At 43.0% G+C, this 8,048-nt stretch overlaps 1 non-coding gene across 1 annotated transcript; it reads right to left on the reverse strand.

The window, feature by feature from the left end:
- Positions 1-221: 221 nt before the first annotated feature.
- trnan-guu lies at positions 222-295 on the reverse strand. Its single transcript has one exon. It is a non-coding gene; the product is annotated as a tRNA-Asn (tRNA).
- Positions 296-8,048: the final 7,753 nt, after the last annotated feature.

Raw genomic sequence — 8,048 nt, forward strand, 5'->3', positions numbered from 1 at the left:
TCACTCTCACACATACGTACGTGTGTCCATGTCCCTTTCTCACCTACAACATCCTGCATCACGATTCACAACTCTACCAACCTCAGTGTCATCCGCAACTTTAATAACTCATCCTTCAATGCCCTCATCCAGGTCATATATATCAATGAAAAGCAACAGTGGATCCAAAACGCGCATCTTTGCAGCCAAGAAAGCGGTAGGAGCGTGAACAACAAACGCTCCGTCCCTGGGTGGGCTCGAACCACCAATCTTGCGGTTAACAGCCGAACGCGCTGACCAATTGCGCCACAGAGACAGGTCCGAATCAGATCGTGGCGTTACCGCACTAGTAACTTAATTTAACAAGCTATTACAGTTCACTCTTTTAACCCTTGTGAATATACTCTTCAAAAAGCCACCAATTCCTGCTTTAAACTGCTTAATAATTGACCTTCCACACGATACACTCAAAGGGGCATAGACTCTGTGCCAACAGAAGTACAGCACGATCGATATCAGTCCGACTTTCCTACACCAGTCCCATAGCCTGGAATGTTATGACACTTCCAAGTGCTCGTCCAAGTACCTTTTAACGATTGTGAGGTTACCCGTGATCGTTCCCCTCTCAGGAAGGTTCCCAGAGTCTCACACCCTCGAGGTGAAAAAATATTTAAATCCTCTCTGAACCTCAAACTCTTCACTTTAAAAGTATGCTCCTTTGTTCTTGACTCTGACTAAAAGGAACAGCTGCTGTCTATCCATCCTGTCCGTGTCGTTCATAATCTTCTCCGTCTGAGTCACGGACCCCTCAGCCTTCTCTGCTCCAAAGTAAACAATCCGAGCTTATTCAGCCTCTCTCCAGTGCTGATATGCTCCATTCCAGGGAACATCCTGGTGAATCACCTCTGCACCTCTCCAGTACAATCACATCCTTCCTGGAATGTGGCTCCCAGAACTACATACAGTGTTCCATTTTGGCCGAACCAAAGCCCTGTATTGCTCTTATAATCTACAGCCTGATTAGGAAACACAACACCCAAGGTCCAGTTCTTAACTAGCCCATTACCGTGTCCAGTCACATTCAAGGATGTGTAGAGAAGCACAATCTGAGCTTCCCAGTGTGCTGCCATTCATTGAGTCCTCCCCTCTCTGGTTCCTTCTCCGAAAGTGCATCACCTCATAATTATCATGGTTACATTCCATCTGTCATTCATCTGCCCATCTGACCAATCATCAGCGTCTTCCTGAAACTTAAGGCGGTCAATCTTTATGTCAAACATATACTTACTTGTCACAACTCTCCCAATCTCCACCGAGCCCCCTCCACATTAGAGAGGGCCACGAGGCGCCCATTCAGCCTCTCGAGCCTGTTACAGAGGGGCAGGAAGTGTTTATTTAACTTCAAAGTCTGAAACACATATATATTACTTTTAAATTTATTTTGGAATAGGAAAGACCTGATGTAAACAGGTCTTTCCTATTTACATCAGGTCTTGTGTAATATGATTTACATATCATCCCTGACCAATATCTGCGGCTGAAGCAGACAATTCACAACTGTGGGTGATCCCTTTGACCATGAGCTGATTCCTGACACCATTCCCTGACCATTTCTAACTTGAAATACTCACAACCCCAGAATATATCTCACTGGTTTAGTCCACCTCCTGTTTGAACCTTGAGCTATGAAGTAGAGTCTTAATGAAGCCAATAATGTGCTGCTGACACTCCCGGCTTCAAACCTGCCGAAGCAAATCTGATTCGAACTCACTCCCATCATCTGTCATTCATGTGCACGCCAATGTATATTGCTATTGTGTCTGGCAATGCCTTTATTTTGACATTCTCAAACACTTTATCACATCTGTCCACGAAACTTCTTTCGTTCTCTCTTTTGATTAACAAAAAGCCAGTTGTTCGTATTTAAAATAATTTCCTCCACGTGTGTTCCTTCTCAAACAATGAGTTTCGCATTCAACCACGCCAATCGCGCACACACACACTCTCTCTCCATTTCAGATGAACACACACACAGCAAATTTCTCATTGTCGACATTGTAGTAACCTGATGCGAGTATAGTTAGCAGATAATAAGTAAATTTGCAATACTCTCCATGCTGGGCAGATAGGGCAGTTTACTGAGCAACACACTAGCATGGTCTGCACAGCTCTCCATGCTGGGCTGTCATCTTGTCCCGGTTCATGTTGTTTGTGGTTTTCTGTGAAGCAGATTCAGAATTTGATGTAACAAACCATTCCAGCTGATCTGACAATGCCTTTATTCAATGTTCTCATTCTTGTGAGTTTACTCTCGAAGATCTCACTTCTCCAGTTCGACCCACTGCCCTGTCTTTTTCCCCATATTTCCACAACATCGTTTCAGTTAATTAACTGTCTCTTTCTGTCTTTAATGTGAATCTCTCTGCCCCTCTGTATCTTTCCCTGGCCTTGGGTTTTGGCTCCCTCGTGTATCGAGTGCTGGCATTGTGAAGCTCAGACACAGTGAAATGGTGTGTGTCAGGCTGTTGTTCACTTCCCGGTATGTCCCATCTGATGGTCCATGGACAGGGATCTTTCAGAAGTTACGAGACACATCCTTGTAACTTGGTCTGTACCTGTATTTGTCCCTCTCAGGTGATCTTCCGTTGGAGGAAGCCCCTCAAGTAAAGGGCCAGGGATCTAAACTCTGTGACAATGCTGTCTGTCACTCTTTTAAAAAAGATTATTTTCTCCTTTCTTTAAATAAGAGATCTTAAAGGCCAAACCGCCTACTAAAAACGACTCAAGTAAATGACTTACGACGCTTTTAGGGTTTATAATAAATAGCAGTAACAACGGCCTAGTAACTTATCTCCAGCTGCTACTCTCTCAGAAACCTAACTTGATGCTGATTCCTCCTGGATTGGAGAACTGTATGCAAGAATGTATGTCTGAATGTTCCTTTTTTCCAAGGGATGTGTTTATGGGATGTTGGTATATTGGAACAGTTCATTTGTAGAAGGTGCTGTATCCATTATTCGGATATGGTTTCCAATAGTTAAATCATTCTACATTCCTCTTCATTTTGAATGGAATTTCATTAGATCCTTTAAGTATGTTGTGTTTTGCTTAATGGTGAGTGGTTTGACCAGTAGCATCACATTTGGAACTCCCACTTCACATCTGCCTTTAAAATAAGGAAAGGTTGGCATCCAAGCTACCTGCGTAAACTAGTTTGAGGCAGTCTGATTGGTTTATTGCAAACTGGGGCCTTTTGTCTGGTTCTAAATCGATAATACCAAATTGAGTTTAGAATTACAATCCCTACAGTCTGCAAGCAAGCCATGCGACCCAACAAGTCCACACTGACCCTCCGAGGAGTAACCTACCCAGACCCATTCCTCCACACTATTATTGCACATTTACCCCGACTAAGGCACCTAATCCACGCATCCCTGAAAACTATGAACAACTAAACATTCCCAATTCACCTGACATGTACATCTTTGGGTTGTGGGAGGAAACCAGAGCATCCAGAATACGCTCATTCAGACACTGGAGAATATGCACCATTGGGTTCAAAGGTCGCGTATGGTCGGTGTTGGTGTCTTTTGTTCCGGATGTTGAATTCGATTGGTTTAAATAGTGTTTTGTGTATAAAGATTCTTTCAGTCACAAAGAGTTCTCTGGGTGTGGAAGAAATGAAGTTGGGGGTTTTACAAAAGGTAATGAAGGCAAAGCTGTAGGAATTGGCAGACAAGTTGGAGTTGGGAGTGCGGTTGTCTGTGAGAAAATGAGAGATAATTACAGCTATAGCTCGGCAATTACATTTGGTGGAACCGCCATCAGAGTCTTTGGAAACGGCTGGAATTCAATTTCAAGTGAGGCACTTTGAACATGAGAAGGGATTGAAACTGTTGGAATTCTGATGAAAAGTAGAAATAAAAGAAAAGGAAATTAAGAAGAAAGAGAAAAAAAGAGAGAAGAAAGGCAGAGAGTTTCAACATCAAAAGTTAGTAATTAGAGAGGAAAGTTGGCATATAAGATTGAGATGAAGGTAGACGGTCGGCTGGATGAGAAGGATAGTGAGGATGAGCCAAAGGACTGATGGGGATATGTTTAAATAAACCCAGGCATTATCTAAATTTGATGAGAATGATGGGGGAGCCTTTTGAATTTCATTTGAGAAAGTGGCTAAACAAATGCAGTGCTCGGTGACCATGTGGATTTAGTTGACCCAAACAAAGCTGGTAGGTATTTGCATCCCTATCGGAGGCGGTGTCTGGGGAGGAGGAGGATGAGGTGAAGAAAGCCATCTGAAGCGGATATGAGCTTGTGCCAGAAGCCGACAGACAGTGTTTCAGGAATTTAAAAAAGGGTCCCAGGTTAAACGCACATTGAGTTTGAAAGAATCAAACAAAGTAATTTTGAAAGGTGGGGAAGGGTATTAAAAACAGACCAAACCAATGACACTCTTAGAGAGATTCTTATTTTGGAGAAGCTCAACAATTCACTTCCTGCTGTCGTGAGAACTCGTGTGGAAGGGCAGAGAGTTACAATGGCAAGGTTAGAAGCTGAAATGGCTGATGATGATGATGGGTTCTGTGGGGGATTCAGAAGAATGTGCAAGATCTTCTTAAAACATATCCCTATGAGAGTAAGATTAATTGGCATAGGCCAGAAGTAGCAGGTAAATGGGTTACAGCTTTAAGAGGCACAGAAGCATGTAATTGTTTTATGCTGAGACATGAGGAGCTATGTCATTCAGAAGGACTATGGGAGAGATGAGAATTACTCCATTGCGTAATGTGTGGTGGGAGCGTCCAGTAGAAACATTAACAGATTTATTCCACAATAGGGAAGGAGGCGTTGAGCTTGGTGTTGGCGTTACAACATTCCAGCATTTAAATTGCCAATAACATACCTGAGACAAATCTTTATCACTGATCGTGACCCCTTAAAGTTTTTGGAGAGATTTGGGGAGAATAATACCAGTCTGTTTCGATTGAGCTTATTATTGCTGCCATTCAATTTGAAATTATGCAGATGACAGGGCGAGAAAACCTAAGTTTTGACACGTTGTGGAGACTTGGATGAAGAAAGACAAAGGCATTCTGTGGCAGAAGTAAAATGACTGAAATCGAATCTAGTTGTGAACATCTGTATGCTCAGAGTCAATGTAATATATATGCATTGCAGTCTGCTAATAGAGGAAGGTCAGCAGGTCTAAAATTAATCCATCTTTCTAAATTCATGGATCATTTTTATAAAGGTGAGTTGTCAGTTTACCATCACTGTAAAGAGGTTATGTTCTGTTAGATTGTTTTTGAAGAGACGTTCTTAAGGCAGAGGTGCAGAACTGAAGTCTGAATACAGTTTAAGTAAATAACTGGGGAGGCCTTTAGCTTTCATTAAATGATGGTTGCAATCGAAGGGCAGTGGCCAGCTCTCCCAGACCAGGTTTTCTCGTTTTTTTTTTTTAGCTGCAGTATTCAGAAGCTGTTGGGGATCCTCGAAGGGTTGGAAGTATCAATACATGATCCCCAGCTGCTTTTCACTCTGAGATCTCTGTTGATGCTGATATCTACTGGATCAGAAAATTGCATGTAAGGATCTGTATTTGAATATATCTTTGTGCCAAGCGGTCTATACCAAGAAGGGGCGGTATCTATTGTTTGTGTAATTGTTCCAACCTATAAGCTATCCCAAAATATTCTTTTCTTCGATTGGATTTTAAATAAAGCATTTGAATAGATTGTATTTTACTTAATGTCGTGAGGTTTGACCAGTCACAACGTATCTGGAACGCACACTTCACATCTATGTTTAAAATAAGGATAGGTTTGGGTCTAAACGGCCTTCTTAAAATATTTTGCAGGGATCTGGTCTGGTCCACAACACTTGTAGCAGAAGGGTTTCTGACTGACTCCTGTTATTGGAAAGTTAGTGGAGGTGCTGGGGATGGTTTGCTGGAGGTTGTGTTGTGAGCTGCCTCAGACATTCAGGAGACCTGAGGATTTGGTGACCCAACCCTGGATGGAGCATGGGGACTTTAGTTACAGCATCTGGGTCTGTAACATGAACAAAAAATGGAGCAGAGGCTGCACAGAGGGGAAGGTCTGAAACCACGCAGTGAGTGTGTGTGGGGAAAGGGATCTGCTGGACCCACACCGGGTTTTCCAGGAACAGCTTCCCAAGCTCCACTAAACCCAGGATCAGAGAGTGAGGGGACACTGATTGAACAAGGAGCTGGTCACAGAGCGGTGTTATTTCCTTCAACACACCAGGGGGAGGATGGTGAAACCAGTGGCTGTTAGGGTCACAGATTCATTCAGCTTCTATGGTCCAGAATTTCCAGGCAGGACTGGGTGACATGTCCATCATTTCCCAGTATCTCCACAACAGTGTCACCATTCGGTGATGGAGGTCATATATATGGTGGATGAGGGCAATACATTGTTTCACCCACAGCAGGGAGCTGCTGGGTTCATCCAGGAAAGTGGGATTCCCGATGGTGTACATGGCATCTGCGGAGTACCCATGTCAATGGGGAGAGGTAGAGGAACTGAAGGAGCTCTCTCTCTATTAATGTTACAGTGTACCCATGCACAGTACATCATGTTGGTGAATATCCACTGTCCTGCAGCAGTCACGGCCTCTTCATTCAGAAGCAGTCAGCCATTCCCATCGTCATCGGGTGTCCGTGTAGAAAGATATGAATATATCTTGGATAAAGGCTGTCCCCTTGAAGCATGTTTCTAAACATCGGCCCCACCACCAACCAACCACATCAAAGTATTCCATGTGTACGGAGAGCAATGGGGTCACTTGGAGCGTCAAGGAGCAGATGATCAGGAATGAAGCAAAACCTCCCATGTCTGAACGGGTCTCAGTGAACCCCCCGGGTACGCAGTATCATTAAGCCCTCTGATCCCTTTCCATTTCAGTAATTTACGGCCTTCCATTATTCCTGTAAATGAAATGACAGGTGATATCATGTTAAATTCCACCTGCCAAGCTATCATCTATTGCCTTTACCTCTCTGAATCTATCTGTAGACCCTCCACCGTCTCTTGATAATTAAATCTCTTGCTTATCATCAGCGACATCACCAAACTCAGCATCTGTATATCTGTTCCATCCTCCTGATCATTAATATATATTGTAAGTAGTTGAGGACCCAGCGCTGGTCACTGTGTGACCCGACTGGTTCCGTTCTCGCTAACTGATTGTGACTGATTTATTCTGCGTGCCTGCTTCCGGTATGATCCTCAGGCCTCCCCCATTCCTGTGCAACACAGTCGAAGGGTTGAATAAGAACAAGGAACATCTGTGAGGAATCCAACTCCTCGAACCTGCTTCGTCATTGGATACAAACATGGCTGATGTCTTCGCGGCCTCTTTCCCACTTTGCTGCCATCTCTCCATCCTAAAACTCTTGTGGCTTGTTGTAGATTGTGCCACATCTACACTTTCAATTACTTTTAGCATTTTACAGACCTCAATGAGATCTCCTTTTATTCTTATAAACTCGAGAGTATAGGCCTGAACTGCTCATTTTCTCTTCATAAGACAAATACTTCAAATATGGAATAAATCTAATGAAGCTCTCTGAATTGCCTCCAATGCAAATACCTCATTCTGCAGGACACCCAAACTGTACTCCAGTTTCAGGCTCATTCATGCCTTGTGTAGCTACACCAACACTCCCTACCTTTATACTCTATCCTTATATAAGTAAACACTGAAATTATGCTTGCATTTCTCATTACTTGCAGTATCTGCAGGCAGGTGTTCTGTGATATGCAAGCAGACACCCAGATCCCTCTGCACCTAAGCACTTTGAACTTTCTCTCCATTTAGATAATAATTTGTCTTTCTATTATACTGGCCAACTTGAATAGCCCCATATTTATTCACTTTAATTTTCCTTGCCAAATGTTGGCCCATTCACCCAACCTATCCGTATAGTTTTAAAATCTTTTGCATCATCATTCCGAAGTAATTTCTCACCAATGTTAGTGTCATCTGAAAATGGGGTATCATATTTTCTATCCCATCAACCGAGTACAGTAATACTATCGATCTCA

Source organism: Chiloscyllium plagiosum, unplaced genomic scaffold, assembly GCF_004010195.1.
Source record: "Chiloscyllium plagiosum isolate BGI_BamShark_2017 unplaced genomic scaffold, ASM401019v2 scaf_87247, whole genome shotgun sequence".
In the NCBI taxonomy this organism is placed as follows: domain Eukaryota; kingdom Metazoa; phylum Chordata; class Chondrichthyes; order Orectolobiformes; family Hemiscylliidae; genus Chiloscyllium; species Chiloscyllium plagiosum.